General features: G+C 43.9%; 1 protein-coding gene across 2 annotated transcripts in view; it reads right to left on the minus strand.

Moving 5' to 3' along the window:
* Positions 1–20,282, minus strand: part of MAML2 (mastermind like transcriptional coactivator 2) — a 207,998-nt gene that overhangs the window by 142,239 nt on the left and 45,477 nt on the right. Inside the window, exon 1 of one of the 2 annotated variants that reach the window (XM_021536553.3) lies at positions 2,097–2,330. The exons of the other annotated variant lie outside the window; for it this stretch is intronic. The gene's annotated coding sequence lies outside the window, so the exon portion shown is untranslated. Of the gene's footprint in view, positions 1–2,096; positions 2,331–20,282 lie in introns of those variants that run through there. 2 annotated transcript variants of the gene reach the window in all.

The following is a 20,282-nucleotide window of genomic DNA, read 5'->3' on the forward strand; positions in this document are numbered from 1 at the left end:
AAGATTTTGTCTCATTCAGGTTTTGTAGACTGTCCTCAGAAATGCATAGCACAGGGTTAACAAAAAGCACTGAAATACAGACCAGTCCTTTCTCTTACTGGGGGGCCTGCACCCTGCCATCTTGATTTATTTCTTATTCATAGGGTGAAAAACACCCATTGCTCTCAGAAGATGTTTCAGATCAAAGACTGAAGCATTTGTGCCTAGATTTTCAGTCTACGTATTTTATACACTTCTGAACGCTAACAACAATGCTGTGACTCTGTCGGGATACACACATTTAAACCAGCATCAAAACTCCTTTATGAGCAGGATTTAAAATGCTGAATGAGTTAGAGAAGAGAAACGTTTGCACTGTGTTTCTTATTGTTGGTTGCTTTTCTGTAAGTGCTTTCAACACCACCAAATTAGTCCAGAAGTGGTTAAAAGCAGCTAAAGGCAGCTTTGGAGGACTCAGTGTCAGCTGGCATTCTAATGAGAATTAGACAATCGGAAATAGACAGCTCTGAGGCCAAACAATTAGCCAGACAATTAAAAGGCTCTACTGTACAGGGTTTTATGTGGGATAGGATAATGCAGCTGCAATATTTGTGCTAATAAGCTAGACGGATAAGAATGAAGTTAATTTCCCTTCTCAGCAGCTAAATGAACAGATTGCTCCATTTTAGCCTAGCCCAAAAGGACATGATTTTTCCCTGATTGAAGAAAAAGGTAAGAGAAAGAAATAAAAATGTTCTATCCAGTCTCTATCTGGATAGCCAGCTGGTGTGGAGCTTGCAGTGGTCCAGCAGCAGATCCACCCTGCTCTTTGCTCTCTTCTGCCCTCTGCAAATGCCACTTTCACCTGGGTCACAGCTGTCTCTACCCTGGAGCTAGATTTTTCTGGAAACTCTGGATTTTTTCCATATGTACAGGGTAAGATTAAACACATCCATTTTGGCATTTTTGATATTATTTTGCTCAATACAGATCAGAGGTATGACAATTTAATGTGAGAAATGAAAACAGGAAAGATTATAAACACAAGCTGTCACTACCCCAAAATATACACGTAAGTTTTTTATATTTGGAGAAATTGCAGTGTGCTAGCACCCCATGGGGTGCAGAGAATGAGCCTCCTGTGGAAAACCTCCCTTCATGGTAGTATCCCCCTTTGAAGGTCTACAGTGAACTATGGAAATGACATGTGGGAGGCCAGAGTGACGCAGAAATATGCCTGACTTCATAAGGCTTATCTTTCCCTATTCTGAAATCCTATGCCTCTCTAAACCCATGGCATACCAATGACATGCCGAGTGACTGCCAAAAATCCAAACCTTATTACCCATCCAGTTTTCATGGTGCTAGCTCAGTTACTGCAGCAGCATCTCACACTGGTATCTCCCTCAAGGCAAAACCCTCTGAACTTTAACATCTACCTGGGCTTTGCAGAACTGTACCCAAACCCCAAGGCCCAGAGCAGATGACACCAGCTTGGTGCAATGGGACATGCACCAAGATCTTGGTCCATTCCCCCGGACATTATCCTGGGCAGCTGGCTCCAGATGGCTCTGCTTGAGCAGGAGGGTTGGACCAGGGGACCTCCAGAGATCTCTGCTGACCTCACCTATCCTCTGATTGTGTGGCTCTGTGGTGTGCCATGAACCAGTGGTGTAAAACACCACTGAGACTTGCACCACTTTCTCCTGCACTGAAAGGATCACACGTGGGAGGGAGTGCTGGGAGTTTGTGGAGATGTGTCTAGGATCCCCTCCAAAAGCACAGACACAGACAGGACCATTGGAGGTTTCTGGTTCCCTGTCCTTCAGGCAGTGCAGGCTGCTGCCCCACTTTGCATTAAATCACTGGCTTCCATGGTGGACCAGCAGTCACGTGCTGCTATTTAGCAGAAAGCATCCCCAAAACAGTGAAAATGAGCTATTTTGGTTTGGTGGCTCCTTGCAGCTACAAAAGGCCAGAAGCAAGTGTCATGCGTGGGATAACTGATTCCCCAGGAGAACATGCCACTTGGCTCACAAGCCACTGGTCCATTTTACAGTGGTCACACTGTTGTTTTTCTGCTGTGATGACAGCAGTTTTATATCTTTGAGGCTTACCTCACTTGCACAAAATAGATCAGATGTGGTCAGCTTTCCATGCTGCCCCTCTCTCCTTCCTCTTCCCTCAAAAAGCCATCTATCTGAAAGGACACGTTACAGTATCACAAACTCAGAGGCAAATACATTTACTCTGTATTGGCATGGCTCAGTTCAGTCTGTAATTACCACATTATGGCTTCCAGCCAAGCCATTTCTCCAATAATGCCCAGATGTACCAATTACTGCTCCTCTATAATGAAAATAGATGAGAAACAGGTGACAAGCCCTGTTTGTAGCAGAGAGAGGGGAAGAAAGATTTTGCTAATGAAAAAATGGCCTGGGTAAGAATCCTGTATCAGAAGAGCATGGTGAAGCTGCCATAAAGTCTTTGCTTTCTGTAGATCTGATGTGGAAGATCACAGACCTAACTATTCACTTGAACACGGGCATCTGCCAAAATCTCTTTTTGACCACTGGAAACTGGAAGCATGTGTTTGAGGCTGTGCTCCCATCTCGCCGGACCTGTCACCATGAACTCCGGCCAAGTTCTGCTCTACCAAGGGCCTCACTTTCCAGACCAACCCAGAGCAAGAGGCCCCTTTGGAGGGTCAGGTGTACACTGGAGTCCTTAGCCCTTCTCTACCCTGTTTTAAATGGTCTTTTTTGTATGCCTGTTCTCTGGCTCTTGCTCGTTTTCTGAGCAGGCATAGATGAAGTCAAGGATCTCCACATTGCAAAGACCACTGACTAGTAAAAGCTGCAGGGCCTCAGTTGCCTCTTCCCTGGACAAACTGACACCAGAGACCAGGGCAGGGATGTAAGATGCAAACAGCATCCCTCTGGATGACTGGAAATGACATTTTTGACCAAAAAGTCTTTCCTAATAACCACCGTATCACAACATTCTAGGTAAGTAATCTTGTCCGAAAATTCTAGAACATATCAAAACACCTGGAAAACAGGCAGCGGCTTTCTCCACTTGAGATTGTTCTGCATTTGCAAGCAGCAGTAGGGGAAGTTTTGCCAGGCTGGTGTGCAAAACACTCTTATTGATACTAGCACTGCTGCCTACGAACCACAGCACTGGAGAAACAGTAGTTGCACACAGCTTCATCGAAGGACTTCAAGGATGTGCATTTGCTGTGCCTGGGATATACAACTGAAAGCTACTTAATTCTAATTCTAATTTTGTGCTTGATGTACATAACACCCTCCCTAATCACAGTGAGGAGAGGCAAACAGACTTATACTAGTCTGTAAAATAACAAATTCTTTAGAGCCATAAACAACAGCCATTGCTTCCCAGCAAAGAGTGAGGGCTTTTTCTGCAATGACTTCATTAAGATTACAAATGATGCTGTGGCACTTTTACTAGTATGTGGGGAAGTGTCAATCACATATGACTAATAGACAGTTGTTAATCATTTACACGATTAATGTGTTAGTGCTTCCCCCCACACTGATTCAGTCACATTTGTCAGATTGCTTTTGTTTATTTTATTTTAAGCAGCTCTAGCAACAAGATGTGCAAAGCAGCACAGTTATATGAAGGACTGAATCACAAGTCCTCTGTGAGCATCATTGAAGGTTTTCACTGGAGACGCGGGTGCAGAGCTCAGGCAATCAGCAGTGGTTTCTAGATGGGTTTTGACATATTGCCCATAACCAGCTGAGACCCAAGTCCTCCTGAAATCATTGGAAGGTCCTGCACAGCTACAATTTCACCAAGCAAGATCTAGGAATGTCTGTTACTCCAGGGTATTTACTACAAGGAGGGCCAAGCTGCCCAGCTTTTGTTTTCTATTGAATTTAGCTATGATTTTCTAGGTTTCCCCATTGTGTGGCTTTGGCTTCTGAGCCCATCTGCTACACTTCAGGGTATGTTTTCATTGTGGTGCGTGGGCTCTTGGCTCATTAACATGGTGTTAATGGAGTATGGCAGCTAGAGCCTTCCTCCACTCACTGATAAGATGCTCCTTCCGGAAGGAGGTTTGCTCACAGCAGATTCAGCAGCTGAAGCATTTATCTGCCATGGAGTGTTAATAACTGTCGGGTTATAATTACCAAATCTCAATATTTACAGAAAACCAGCCTCTCTATTGTGCAGCTAATAGCACAATCCTGAATGTACAAAATGCCAATTTGCCATGAATGAGGAGCTGCTTGCTAAAATTCAAAAGCAATTAAACTGTAAGCAGTAGCTGACATTTAATGATTGTACTGTTTGCCAAGGAGTCACCACTTACTGAGTGTCATTCTGGCAGTGAACATGTTTTATGGGACAGAAGGACCTGAGGACCCTCCTCCCCAGCTACACCACAGAGACGATGAGTGCATGCGGCGCCTCTCCTGGGAGACTGGAAAACTCAAACCATTCTCAAACCTCTAGCTATAAAGAATAATTTTTTTTATTATAAGAGTAGTGAAACACTGGCATAGGTTCTCCACAGAAGTTGTGGATGTCCCATCCCTGGAAGGCCAGGTTGGACAGGGCTCTGAGCAACATGGTCAAGCGAAAGATGTCCCTGCTTTTTGCCATCAGTTTGGAACTATATGACCTTTAAAGGTTCCTTCCAACCAAAATAATTCTATGCTTCTAGGATTTGAGTGGCTTCAAACAGCTGGCTGGCAGCAGATCCCACCACAACTTCTTTAGCTCTTCTGATGTGGGATCAGGTTGTGCACTGAAAAATGAGGTAGCTCCTCTGTTTTCCCCTACTGGAAGAGAGGAAAGGTAATTTAGTTCCCCTGTCTTTATTCTTTAGCTCAAGTGGTTAAGTGTGTAATTCCAGAAATGTATGTTGTGTCTTCTCTGCACGAGTAAGAGACCTGGTCCTCCCCATCTGATCTGCTTTCTCCTATCAGTAATTATACTGTACATTGAATTAGAAATTAGACAGAATTTAGGAAATATTTTTTAATTATTACTTTACTACTACTACTACTACTACTACTACTACTATTATTATTATTATTATTACTATTATTATTAAATAATTATTATTACTTTCCACTCCTTGGGCAGTGGAAAAATCCACTTTTGTTAATACTCAAAGAAGTGAAAAGATCTATTCAGCATGGGTTGAACTGAAACATATACATTCAACTTAAACTAAAATTTTGAAGTTGAATTTAGTTTCTCTGGAATGATTTTTCTCTCTTACCATACTCTCTTATTACAAAGCTGAGACAAACTGCAAAACAAAACTTTGTTTCCCAGCAGAAAAACAAACCTGTTATTTCAAAAATGTCAAGATATGCCTGTTTTGCCGTCACTAAAACCACTTGCTAAATTTCACAAGTATTGTTAAGAAATTTTGGTTGATCCAAAGCACTTTTTTTTTCAGCACAGAAAATCTGTGCTGTGTAATTTCTTCCCAACCTCCAGAAAGCAGCCTTTATCCACACTGTCCCAGAGCACCCTGGAAGTCGTGACTGCAGGGCTTCCCCCAATACATTGATATAATGAGACAGCCACCTGTAGAAACTTTACAGAGGGTTAAATGGGGCAGAGAAAGCCTGCCTGGCAATCACAGAAGATCCATGGATATTGTGCTTATCAGCCAAGGACTAAGGCCAGCACAGGGCACACTTGGTGAGGCCCTGACCCAGCCAGCAGCCAAGCCATGCTGACTGTAGCCCTGCAGGGGAGGAAACCTGGCAGAGGCTGCTTTTGTGTCCTCATCCCTCCTCTGAGAGCCTGGCCAACAGGGATGGAGGGCAGCTGGTGTCTGTGCATGGGGCACATCTTGGTTATTATTTCTCAGCTTCAGCCAGGTCCTGTATTTGGCCTGAGAAATGTAAATCCATTTTGTGACCCTAAGCTTTAGGCAGCTTTTGCAACCCCTCTTTTCCATTCTTCCTGCTCTCCTACAGCCCAGTGCTGTGTCCCAGAAGTACATCCCAGCATCCGACCCTTCCTGACAAGGAGTAGTGTAAGGATAAGCAGTTCCTGTGCCTACTCTAATTTTTTGGATAGGAAACAAATCCACTTTTGCTAATACTCATTACAGCTAGGGATAAAGTTCTCTATCTCTCAGCACATTTGGTAACTATTTACTTAACTAAATGGTGAAAAAAAGAGGCCTCAATTCTCCAGAGTTGCCTCCTTCAGCTTGTTTATCATTGTGTTGCAATGGTTCTGTGGTTGTGAAATCTTGAGCTGAAAACTTAAAAGGAAATTTCTAGTGACAAGCTTTCCTTGAGGCTGTAAACAAATAGAATTCATTAGGAGAATGGGAGAGAAGCAGGGAACATCAAAATTAACACTTGCAGCGTGCATACACATACACACACACTCACCAGCTTGATCTAATGCTCCCACAATTGGTAGGAAAATGAGTTTTCTCTGACTGCAGTGCAAGTGGGATTGTATTTTCAGGCAGCCTCTTTCATCTGCCATGCCCTGAAAATGCTTTACCCTTTCTACACCTGCTCATGCATACTCCAAAACATGGCTCTCTTGGAGCACTCAGGTGTTTGCTGATAGACAAAGTATTTGCTTAAAAGAAAAAGAATGAATAAGGCTTTAAAAAGAAGCTTCCGAGCCAAATGTACTAATGGCTTTTTACCTGTAGCACCAAGAACTTGTATATCCTGGCTTCATGTTAAAAAGCGTGCTGATTAAACCATAATATTGTGTTTTGATCTAGCCTGCAGCTGAATGAATTACTGGCAGGAAATACAGCTCATGAATTCAATCAAAAATCCTTTCATTTGTCACAGCCGCTTCCTGTCCGTCTTTTAAACATCTGCTTCTCTTGTTCACGACAGAAAAAGTCTTTGTTAAAATAATAAGCATTTACTGATCCTTCTCTCGAATAAAGTGCACAGCTCCTCAATGAAACACGCTTTCCTCCCTGCTCCAAGTTTATTTTATATATCTTTAATAGCTTCCTCACACCCCTATCTTTCTTTCTGCTTGGAAATTCTGGAAAATCTCAATCTGACAAAAGATGCACTTCCAAAGTGTGAGCTCAAGCTGCCCCTGGCCTTTCTGCCAACGGGATCCAGAGTTTGGGATGCTTTGCTGAAATCCACACCAAGAACCTCTCCAGCTCCTTAAATGGAAGCTACTTCCTCTCTGAGAAGGACAAGCAGCCATCTAGTGTCCCAGGGAGAGATGTTTCTCCATGTCTGCTGTCCCGTGCACGTGAAGCTGCAGCTGGGAGGAGAATACACTTGTGAAAAGTGTCACCAGCCCCTTCTCATCAGCACCTCAGCACCACAGCTCCTCTTGGCCAGAGGGTCAGGCTAGAAGAGAAACACAGAGCAACTCCTTCTTTAACTTTCCATTTCCAGTCATTGCAGTGACTGCTTGGACCATGGCTCTTTAGTGCAAGTGATAGTATCAGCTGTGCAACCTCCTCCAGCTGTCCTTCAGTGTCTCAAAAAATCCACAGTCTACACACTGGGGTTTATGTGCATGTTTGGCACTAATGGCAGCTCCACACTTCTTTACAAGCATCTACAAGTAGGAACACTAGTCTACCAGATAAGTTTTAAATCCCTACTTTGATGCAAACCTCTTTCTGTGCTAATAGTTTCTTAATAATTAATTGCTTACTTCCTGCAGCTCTTCTGAAACAACTCTGCGTGTTCACTTCTAAACTTGATGATCCATTGCTCAGCACCAAAATGAAGCTAAATGTGTGATGATGCCTAAGAATTGTCTAACAAATCTTAATAGCAGCCAGAAAACCTGTCAGTGTAGGCATCAAGCTGGAAAGTTTAGGATTGGAGAAGAAGCAGCTCCATTAGAAAAAATAAGAATCTACAAGGGTCAGCCTGCAAGATGGCTCACCCTGTGTGCCAACCCTGTGCCTCTTCCTAAGCTATCCAAGGAAGGAAGCCCTGAGTGACTGCAGTGGTGAGAGCAGGGACAGATGGCTGTCTATGGGAAGTGGAATTAAAGGAGCTGGAAAAACCAAGCCAGTGCAATCAATATATTTTCATTGTTTTTTGCATCATGTGAACTTTTAAAATGTGAGACATGACTGAAAGTTAAGATCATATGTGAAATAAGCTGACAGTCAGAAGCAGAAAATTATTAGGGAGACTTGAATTATGCTTTTCCAATGCTCAAATGACTTTTTAAATTTCCAATTTCTCACTGAATTATTCTTCCAAAAAAATTATTTTAATGTAATCCTTCTGCACCATAGATTACTTTTCTTGCAAGAGAATCTCACTTTCAATCTGATTCTTTATGACTCATCTCATGATCTGAATAAAAGTGGCATAAATAAGTGTTACGACAATCTTAAAAATTTTAGTCACAAGTCAGCCCAAAGGTCAATCTGTCTCAATGTCCTGTCTCCATCTCGGACTGACAGAAGGTACATGGGGAAGAGGATGGGAATGAGGTAAACACATAGGAATAAATCCTTTGTATTTTCCATCCATTGCCAGATGTTTCTAGTTTAGGGATCTCCTGAGACAGAGCTGGGGTGTTTACGCTTCATGGCTGTCTTTTTTTTTTTGTTCTTCCTGAGATACATTTAATTGCTTTTTACCTTGCAAATTGTTAGCAGCACAGAATCATGTGGGAGTGAGTTCTGCAGTTTAACTGCAACTATTCCTTCTGCTTGTCCAAAGCCCAGCACCACCATCACCATACTGCATGTCCCATAGGTCTTGTGTGAAAAGAAACAGCCCAAATAATTTCCAGCAGACTCGCTGGAGGGCATTAATGGTTGTCAGCACCTCTATACTATTCTTTCACTCCCTTTTCTGACAAGGGAGGCCCAGATATGTAGAAATTGTCCTATACTTCTTTTTGTGTGCCTTTTCATTTCTAATGCACCCTTTTTGAGATGGAAAGGCAGAACTAGCAAATTTGTATAGCTCTGATTTTTCTCTTTTTTCCTAATAACTCCTGCTGTTTGATTTGTTTTGCACTGCTGTCAAGGAAAAAGAAGCTGTTTTCACAGAGCTATTACAACTCAGGGATCTCATTCCTGAACAGACACAGCTAACTCAGAGTCTATCACAACTGGCATCTACAGTTAGGAGTTTTTCCCATGCGCAACACCCTAAATTTATCTAGAAGTTTTACCCTAAGTTTATCTAAATTAGCTGCTTTCTTTATTGCCTCACTACAGCGAGTGCCTTCTCCAAGTCTTTGCAGTCAACTTTGATTTTTATTACCCATAATAACTTATCATCAATAGCAAACATTGCCACCTCACTATACACCCTCTTCTCCCCGATCGTGGGAGATAAGATCTTCAGTCCTGCCTGGAGCCATTTCTCCCCTCATCTCAGTTACAGTGACGAACCCACACTTGAACTGGTCGAACTTGTTTTGTTTGTGAAAAGAGGTTTTCCACTACCAGTACAGCTTTACCAGATGTGTCCACACTAGGAGTACTTTGCCAGATTATTTATGAATTTATGTATTATTTATTTAGTATTTATATGATGATATTTTTTAACAAACGAAAAAAAATCCTTTCATATGTTTTACAAGTATCCTTCAGACACAGTATATGAAACTTGTGGGTGAAGTGCATCCCTCCCAAAGGAGGGGGGGCAATTTAAACAGGATGATATTACGGTACTGCATAACATGAGATATTTAACCTTGGCTTGGGGTTTAAATCAGGATGGCAGTTTCTACTAGTCAATGAGAAAAGAGCTTCTCCAGGGATATAAATTAAGAAAGAAAAAAATTGAGCTGACAGAGAGCTTTGGATTATTCCCTGTATTATTTGAATTATTCTCTGTAAGTAAATAAGCAGACAGTTGGTGTCAGAGCTTCTGGTGCACATCCCCACATGGCCACACTAAGTTTCCTGTGATGGTACTTGGATGGCATCTGAAAACTGGCTACTTCAGATCTTCATAATCTTTTTGTTCCAGCTGACCCAAGCTGGGGCACTTGAGCATCTAATTTTCCTGCCCTCTGCATTATTTGGCATCCAAGGGGTGTGGGATAGCTCACTGAGTGCAAAGCTTGCATATGTAGACATCCTGGGCAATATCAACTTGACTTTAAGCTAGAAATGATAAAAGACATAATGGAGCAAGAGAGGAGCCCAGGTCACTGCCCATTCACCTGCTGAGCTGCAACAAGCAGGCTGCACAGGGACTTTGCCTGCTGGAAGCTGCTGGTGAGGTCACAGTTCACCAGACAGTGCCAGGGCAGGAGGCTCAGCCATGCAGTGAATGCATGAGCCGAAGCATGAGCTCAGCATGGAGCACCTCTCACCTGGTCAGTTTGGAGTCTCCCATCTCTCCTTTTTTTCCAAAGTTCATTAATGCAATTAGCAGGCATCAGGTTTTGAGCAAACCAAAGTAAGCAGGTTTCCATCCAATGCAAATTAAACTGTGGGATTCATTGCCATCAGCTGTTGCTGAGGCCAGAAATTAAAACAAACTTGCGGAGGGAAAGAAAGTCCATTGGAATTATTAAACAGAAAGATACTGTCTGTGACTGAGGAACTCCCAGCCCTGCAACTGCATCAGGAAATTACTGTGCCATGTTTGCCTGTTTTCATACATTTTTCTTCCAGCATCCACTCCTGGCCAGAACTAGGACAGGATCCTGGGGTTAACATACTCATTTCAGACCAAGTATTCTTCAGCCATGTGTGTAAAAGTCTTCATTTTACAATTGTGTGTGCTGCTCATTTTACAATTGTGTATGCTCCAAAAAATGCCTCTTGCTTTTAATTTTGAAGGTTCGACTAACAGACCCAGGCAAAGTCAGCCCTCCAAAATCTGATTTGTCTAATGCACAAGGTCCTAGATCTATCAGTGATGCCAGTGTTTCTCCTCCCATATTGTTCCTGTGTTGTGTATCATCTAATTGAAAAAGGCAATGCAATCCACTGAAAGGAGAGCTGTGCAGCGCCAGGGCAAACATGGCAGATTCAGAGCATGCAAGTGTCTGGCTTTTTGTGCTAGATGTAAGTATGTCAGCCTGGAGTTCAGAGGTGACTATTCAGACTAAAGAATTACTCTCCCTCTCTATTAAGCATCTATTTTGTCTCATTAATTGTTAAATGCCAGAAACTAATTTTGTTTTAAATTATCTTTAATACCATGCATTTTTAAAAAGGCTATAAAGCTCCTATGCTTCAGAATTGCAACTTGACACCCAATTCCCATCTGTCTCCTATTAACAAAAACAATCTAGATAGTCTACAGTCTCATGTTGAAAAAGATATGAAAAACTGATACAGTGTAGACCACCAAACAGTCAACAGCATCCTAACAGTACCCATCTGACTTGGTGGCTAGTTTAAGAAATGAAGAAGAGATAAAATGAATACATGAGGCCAACTATGTACATCAACAAAGTGAGATTACATTTTGCAAGTACAGAGGGTGATTTGTTTGAGTTTCAGACCACTCCAAAACTCCATGTCCATGGGCAATCTTGGCTTCAGATGCTCCTCCTAAGTGCCTAACTGAAACGAGACAAGACCATGCCAGGAATAGTTTGGATGAGACAGGACACACATGCACAGTGAAATGCAGACTGGACCAGCATCTGCACTGCTGCCTTCCAGGCATGCACTTCAGTGGGGATTTCAGGTGAGCCTTATCAATGAGCAGCTACAGGGATTTCTACAGAGCTTGTGTGGTCTGGGTAAAGCAGATGCAGGTAGACTGCAATGGAGTGGCTGGATGCCCCAGCAATGATCCTGCAAGCTGGAAAATTTGGGCTTGAGCAACAGCCAAGGATGTAGCAGAAGAGTGTTGGGGTCAAGAGGCTCAATGACTTTCAGCTCAGCCCATATGCCTCAAACACCCTGGTGGCCTGGTGCTGACCCACTTCAGGCCACCAGAGAAACCTTTTCCACTCCAGGAGAGGTTCCACCTCCCTGTTGCCCCACAAGCCCTCCCTTTGCTGGACACACTACACTATGCTGACTTCTGAAGGGTAGAAAAAACAGTTCAGTGGACAAAGAAAAGGCTGATTTCTGATTTGCAGCTCCTAGAAGAGATGGGACAGGTACAAAGTGAGAGACCATGAGCAAACCTGCTGCTGAAGCACAGCACCTTGCAGTATTTCCCATCAGGACCTGTAGAATGCCTGTTGCTGCTGTTGCTTCTATAAATAAAGTTTCCATTCCAGGATAAACTAAGCAAGCAGTAGTTGATTTTTAGGAAAATATCCCCTTCATTCCCTGAATACACAAAGAAACAAAGGACCTCCACATCCCCCTGCCACTTGGGCAGCCCAAAAGCAGGGAGTGAGCTTACATGGTGGAAGAGAGCGGAGGAAGAACTCTGTGGTGGCAGGCAGGGACAGTCCCTGGCTGTAACCTGGGACTGCCTGTCTGCAGAGCAAATGGGAGCTTTCAGCAGACACGCAGCCGGTTCCTCATGCCGGGCGGATCACACGCGATTGTTGTGTTTGGAGAATTCCACTGCATATAATTATTCCTTTGATCATGTTGAAAGAGCAGTCACCGTGCACTTGAATCGTGGCTTTGCTGGGAATTACCAATTTGAACAGGGAAAGGAGGCTGTGAGAACAACCAGTGCGAGGAAGGGCCTCTCTTACAAATTCCTCTTTTTATTCTTTTTTGTTTTCTTTTTAATTTGTACATATTTCAACCAAACTGTGCTGCTGTCAGGACGAGCAAATCATTCCAGGAACTACTTTCATTATTGTTAGCAAAGTGGAACTCCTGTGCAGTGTTTGCTTTTGGCCCAGGCAACTGCCCAAAGACTGCACTTCAAAGGTCCCTCCTCGACTCACATCACAGCACCACCACCTTGGTCTCCTAGCCACAGTCTTCTCCAGCTCAGGACCTGCTTCTCCTTGAAAATCTCCACATGATTTGGGCTCACCAAACATCAGTGATCTCAGTCATGTGCAAGTATCTTGCAGCAGAAAATGAAGTGTCTAAGGCAGCTGACTTTCATTACCTCACTGGGTTGCTAATCCACAAGGACAGCCTATAGCTAGCAAGTGTCAAGAAGTGGGCTTTATAGTAAAAGAACCAAACTAATAGGATTTTCCTGGAGGATAAGGAAAGCTCCCTTCTGGGGTATTCTCCAATGTCCAAAGGACTCAGAGTCAACAGAAGGTCAAATGCTATCAAGTCCCTGGCAACAAAGCCAGGAGTCCCTAAGCCACATCAGCACCTCACATCATGGTCTATTCCAGGTAAACACCTAGACAGAAAAAATTGAGTCTGGCTTTGGTGCACCATGCTTCATTCCTCACTGAACCAGACTATCCAGCTATGAGAAAGAGAAACCAGTGGCTCTGGCTCTCAGGGCTTGCCCACTAACCTCCAAGGCTTGCCTCTGACACACTGGCACTTGCTGCACACAGCCACTGGAGAACAGTAAACCAATCAGGCAAGCATTTCAGCCTGAGTTGCCCAAATCTGAGCCAGGCTGGGTTTGACAAAGTAGTACTGACTCCATTAAGCTCTTTAGGGGGTTCAGAAGCTGCCTTCTGTTTTTGCTGCCTACCAACCCTGCTGCTTTAGGGCATGATTCTGTTTTGTGCCTATGTTTGAGCAGCTTTGCATTCTGAATGCTGGCGTGTCCCCCTGGGCTGACAGGCACATGAGCTCTAAAGCCACTATGGCCTCTGCTACAGTCAGATCACTGCAGACACTGCTCAGCTACTCTGCCAGCTCCTGGCTTATATTGACTCCAATAATTAATTGCTTTTTCTATTTTTAAATATGAAAGGGTCTCTGTTTGACTGTCAAGTGTAGTTATCACAGGCATGAAAGAGCCAGTTTTCAGATGAAATTTATCCAGAGGTTGTTTGGGATTTGTAGAGTAGACCTAGGGGCTGCATTTCTCTGCTGAGTACAGTTCCTCCATGGCTTCATGAAGATTTGCCAAATCTCACACAGTTTCACCCTCCCTTTCCCTGCAGCTTTAGGGCTGGAATGGAGCACCACAGGCCCAGGTGCCGTCTTGGCTGAGCTTGCTGGAGCTCTGTCCTGGAGCGCTTGCCCACCTTGAAAGGTGAATCCTTCCTGATTATAATTCACATTTTCTGGAAAAGGAAACGTAGGTGTATTTCATCTCTTTGTGCCAGACTACACTTAGGGCCATGAATGCATCACCATCCTGATCTGGGAAATGTCCCAGTGGTGGAGAGCAGCACAGGTGTCAGCTGGTGTCACAGCAACACCTGCTTGTCTTTACTGAAGCAGGATCACAGTTGCCTCTAGGGATGGTGGTTTACACTCCATGTATGTCTGTTTAAACTGTAGCTTTATATTTTTTCTAATGGGATCCAAACAAATGTAAGCCAGAAACTTTAAAATAATAGGAAAATCAAGACCAATGTGACCTGGGTTGACTAGGGGCTGTAACAGGGATGAGTAGGACAGTGTTGGAGCAAGATAAAGCCTTCGCAGCACCTTTCCCCCCTGTTGCTGTTTATTGAAAGTGTTATTTGGACAAGTAGTTAAGGGTATTCCTGTTGTATAAATAAAAAAAATAGTGAACTTTACTATATTTTTTATTTATCTTGACTTGCAAAGTGAGTTAACCATAGACTAGCAGGCTGTTTACCCAGCCTACATTGACAATGCTATTTCTCTGTCTGGAGAAGCACTGACCTTGCTGCACTTCAGCACACTGGCTATGGCCACAGGGTACCACTGCTCCAACTGAAGTGTGGGGCTGGCATAAGCCATGGTGCTTGCTGGGTTAGAAACCATCAGCTGATGCCTTGGGGATCTGTTTGGATCACTGAAAAGCCAGACAGGACTTTTCATAGGGCTGTTATGGCACGTCCCACTGCAGTGACAAAACCAGCTTCTCCTGGCAAGGTGTTATAATGCCAGCCAGGTCTTGCCTTTCACCAGTGATAGCCTCATCCAGTCATTTACAGAAAATGCCTCTCCAGAAGCAGCTGGGTGTTGCTGTACCTACCTCAAATAAAAAGCTGAGGTTAAATCAGGTTTGCTAGCTCATGTTGGCCAGACCCAATGGAAGACAGACTCACTTTTGGTAAACAGATGGGTTTGTTTGAGATATTTACCACCCTGGGTGTTTGACTGTCAGAATCACTGCCCTTATCCAAACTGGTGGATAAAACAAGCAAACATGCCTCAGGCATCTCAGTTCACTGCCTGGGGTGGAGCACCTCCATGTGTCTGTCTTGGCCTTGGGCTGCTGGGATGCCTGTGGCTCAGGTATGTGCTGCTTTCTGGAAGGCTGGGGAGAAATAATCTAGTAGACAACTGAGGATTGGTGGCACCACAGCACAAATTCCTAGAGCTAGACTTTCAGAGTGAGGATGGTACCTGAGGGGCAACTCAAGCCACTCAGATCTGACAGTTCTCTCTCCATTCAGCCTAGTGTTAGGGGAGAGGGCAAGGAACAGAGCCATAGTTGAGCTACCAGGAACTAACAGGGACATCCAGGGTCTGCACAGGTTCCCCCACTTTGTGCACGAGCCATAATGACTCCCCAGCAGTGCTCAAAGGCTCACACCAACCAAAGCAGGCTCCAAGACTTGGAGCAAGTCTTTGCAAGGCTTTGGCAATAGGGGAAAGTTCTTCCTTCCACTCTGGAAAACTTGGCAACAGGCATAGGAAGCCAGACATGCCACAAAAGCAGCAATCAAATAGTTTTCTTAATCAGGGCTGACTTTTTAAGAGCTCCAGCAGGTTCCTGCACTTTGCTGACTGTTTTGGAGAGCTGGTATTGGTATTTCTCAGGAGTCTGGAGAAAACATCCAGCAAGTAACAGGGGTAATGGGTATTTCTTAATTTATGTGCAGTATGTGGCACCTCTCTCTAGCCCCATTGCATAACCCAGGAGCAATTCCCACACCAGGCAGTGGAGACTCACAGCCTCTCATTTGCTCTTTGCTTCACCCTTACTATCAAGACAAAGCAGGCACTGAGATAGCAGTCCTTATGTTTTTCCACTGAATACTTCCTTTCCAAGACACTTATGCACCGAGTACCACAGAACAGTGTAATAATACCTGTGCAGCACTGCTGAGCAAAAGGTCAAAATCAGGTTCACTGCATCACTCATGCTCCCTGTCTGAGGAACTGAAGGTAGTCTTAACGATTATGTTAGGGCTTTTAGAGATTTATGATATAATTCCAGGCTGTCTATGGGCTTTCTCCCCACCTTGTCTGGTTGCCTACAAATTATAGTAAATTGGAAGCACTGAATGCCTGAATATCCAATATCCAGGGTCCCTGACACACTGATGACTGATGTTTGGAGTTTTACTTCTCAAAGTGAATAATGTCAATGTGTGTGACCACGGTCAATTTATCACTGTGACAAAGACCAAGCTATAGTAATTGGGGACAAGAATGTAACAAACTCCAAATATTTAATCCTGGATGTGTATCTCCACCCTTATTTCATGATGTTACACTATTGTAAAATGGGAGAACTGACTCTACAGGCTGGAGACTGTGATTCCATTATTGACCTGCTCCTCCTTGTCTCTTCACAGGACTTTTTACAGGGAACAACACAAGACCTTTGTGGATTTTGTAAGCTATGCATTTTCTGAACCAATTTATGCACCATGCTCTTCTCTCATCAGCGCCATAGTAATTATGCAGTGATTCTATTTCTTATTCATTAACAGGACAGAGAAATCACTGCCCCAATATCATTCTAACTTTAGGGTTGCAGCATGGTGGTTTACACAAGTAATTAAGAAGGTTGCAGGAAAATACAAATGTTGACTCTGGTGGGAGAATTTTACCTACTAAACAAGTCCTCAGAAATTGACCAAATCTGTAAAGTACCAGAGGGAAACAAATTTTGCTTCCACACAAACAAGAGTGATATTTTCAAACATGTATCTGAAGTAAAAAAAAAAAAAAAAAAGAAACCAACAACCTCAGGAGCAGCACAAAACATCCTTTGTTGCCGGACGTGAGAAAAACACTACAGTTCTAAAAAAAGCCAAAGGAAGGAAGTGGAAGAACCTCAGAGGCGAGTGGGAGTGCGAAAGGAATGTGACTGCATTTTTCCCCCTCCCTGCATGTAAGCTTGCTGTTTGCAGGCAAAGGGAGCTGTTGGGAGAGTTTTACTATTTGGGAACTTTGCTGTTCAGAAGTGCAGTCCATATTAAAGCAACTGACTCTTCCGTGTTCTCTTTCTGAACTTTGTAGTTAAAAAACCCAAGATCCCAAATGACTGCCAGTTTAGCATCCAAGTTCTGCTCTTGGCTTTACTTCTGTAAGCTCAAAAGGATCTAATTTCTCCTGATTATTATATTCTTGCATTTGAATTTTACCACCCTGATGCCCCCATTCTTTGCAGTTTCCTTGCTACATCCAAACCAATTAAAACAAGAGGGGGAAGCAAGCATTGACAACTTAGTCTGTGAAACATTTGGAGACACTCTGAATTATATTTTATGTAGCTCCCAAGCCACTGAGATTGCCAAAAACCAAGCAGAAGAAAACAGAAGAGTCATTTGAAAACAATGTCATGAAAAGGAAATCAATTTCGTATGCATTTCTGAGAGTAATGACCAGCATAAAAGAGAAAGAACTCATGGACCACAATCTTAGGAGGACTTTATGCCATACTGTGGCAGAGACTTTTGAGCAGTTACAGGTACCACATCTCTAAAGCATCTATCTGGACCACTGGGCAGAAAGCAGTGTGATGGCCCTGGATAATGAATGACTTGCTAAGCCACAGTCCCTACTGGCAGGATGTCTCCAAGAGACATGCATTTGCTGAGCAGTGCTACATGGGCCTTATTTGCTTTACCAGAGAAAAGAGCTTGTCATTTCAGCATGAATTTGAATTCTCTGGAGAGCCAGCAGTAAGAAAGAAAATTTGAAATGTTCAACTAAAATAGAAAAAAAAAAAACAAAAACCAAAAGAATTTGAGATAGTAAAAATCTTGACATAAAATGATTTCTTTGTTTATTTTTAAGGGATGTTTGTCATCTCACTGCCTGGCTAAATGTTGCAGTAACTGTGAAACAGCCTGAAGTTTGTTTTATGGAGAGTGATGTAAACTCTAAAAGCCTTCACCTTTCACTTTCCCTCTTTGCAGCATGTTCCCTCTCTTTCCAACAAGAAACATCTTGTTTTTTGTACCATTTCTCTTCACTAGCTCTCCATTATTAATGAGGTTTGCACGAGAACATACTTTCTGTTTTGTTCTAGAGCTTGTTTCCTTTTCTTCTGCCCACAGCCATTCTGTGTATGTCTGCACACTGCTGCAGAGAGCAAAGGCAGCCAAAGGGCACAGGGAGGACAAGAAGTAGTAGCAACAACACTCCTGACAAGTCAAGCTAACCATCTGTCTCCTCTTTCCCAGGAAGGTGAGAGGAAAAGCAATTTTGCTTCTCCATAAAAAATGTGACAGAGCCCTCACATACCCCATGGCTACAGTGGCTGCCATGTTTCACATTCTTACTTGTTAAAGACTTTCTGTTATCCCAGTGTTAACTTGGATGAGCTTATCTCCGTGTCCAGCATTTCCTGTGGAAAAGCATGAACCCAACTGCTGCCTTGCATTGAGCAGAATTTTTATGCTGCTGTAAAACAGGTGGGAAACCATATCCCACTAAAAGACTTCTCAACCATATCTGTGCAGCAGTTGGGAGCAGGAACCTTGTGTCTTTTTCTTATGTGGACTTCTCCCAAGTACTGAGACCAAGTAGGGGTCCCAAATATGGTTTTCTTTAAGCTGACTTTTTAAAGTTACTTGGATAAGTGACTGTAAGAGCCCCTTACAGCTCTCTGGTGAGACAGAGTAAGGAAATACCTTCCATCTTACACAGGCAGCTGAAGAGAGCTGAAGGATGTGTTTAAAGCACATGTGGGAAATCTGTGGCAGAGTGAAAGGAGTCAAGACTTCCAAACCGGCAGAATAAGTCCTTTCTGACATGGGCCCTTCTTCCCACCCTTCATAACAACAGCCTGACTCAGGCCCATGGCTCTGGGGCTTCTGCACTGACCCACTCTTCACCCAGACCTTTCTCCAGGGGTGGTCAGAGCTCCTGGGTTTTGGTGTGAACTTCTTGGTGCTGGTAGTTGAGAGCCTCTCAGGGCATACCAGATGCCAGGGTGATGAGCTCCTTCCAAACGCTTCCTTCCAAATACCGACTGACAGTTCCTGTGGTTCTGCTTTTTTGTTAATGTGTGCAAAACCAGCCCTGACTGTACTTCAGCTACGTCTGCACTGAGGGACATATGGAACCCTGATGGCCAGGGAGAGCAATGGGAGGACAGTTTTGGTGGAATGTGTGGTCACAACACCGAGCTGTGATTGAGGAGCTCAGTGACCAACTCTGTCTGCATCTTTCTGGGTTATCCTGAATAAACCTCAATGAACTTGATACACAGCTCCTCTGTTTTCTGCTGTTGCCTTCAAAGTCTACCAGTTTTGAAATCATCTTTCTCTCTGGCTATGGGGCCCTGTCACCATGGCCATTACATCCTTTCACCAAGACCAAGAAGAGATCCAAGCTGTCTGCAGAGAGACCATTGGTGCCTGTACCACTAATGAAGATGGACAGGCTTGACACCTCACGAGCATTTCTAGAAGGCAATATGAATGCTGCCTTCCATTCTCAGCTCGCTTGCTCAGTGGGGCAGCTTTCTTCCATCTTAGTTCTGCAGCTCTTCAAGGTAGCACCTCTTTCCTACAGCCTGTGGTGCAGCAGGGACTCCTTCTCAGCTGGGCCCACCATTCCTGCTGTAATGCTGAAACTCATAACAGGACGCTGCCTCCATGGTGGGAGGCAAGGAAGGGAGCGAGGGAGGGAAAAAGCCTCGGTGCTCCTCCCATGGCCCATGTGTCCCAGTTTGGTGGCAGATATCTGCGGGGGGCCCTGGGCTGCCTGTGCACTGCAGCCCCTGTGCTCCCAGCCCTCCCTCCAGCAGGCAGCAAAGCACTGCGGCGTGCTGGTGAGGATGGATGTGTCACCGGCTCTTGCAGGGCCAGCAGCAACCACTCAGAATACGGCTGCTCCCAGAAATCGCTCTGCTCTCACGTTAATGAGACCACTCTAGAAAACAGCATGAAAAGTTAGATCGGATGTGTTTTTCACCATGGGAAATGCACTGCTATTTGTCATTCACAGGATGACAGTGCAAAGAAATACATGCACTCTACCCCTTCACTTTCCATCTCCACTTGGGTGAATGGGGTGTTTTCTCTGTACCTTCCACCATAACCAGAGTTTATTTTTAACTCACTGGCTGTCACTGTGCCTGTTTGGTGACTTGAAGTGCTAACAACAGCTCAAAATTGGC

This window comes from Lonchura striata, chromosome 2 (genome assembly GCF_046129695.1).
Source record: "Lonchura striata isolate bLonStr1 chromosome 2, bLonStr1.mat, whole genome shotgun sequence".
In the NCBI taxonomy this organism is placed as follows: Eukaryota; Metazoa; Chordata; class Aves; order Passeriformes; family Estrildidae; genus Lonchura; species Lonchura striata.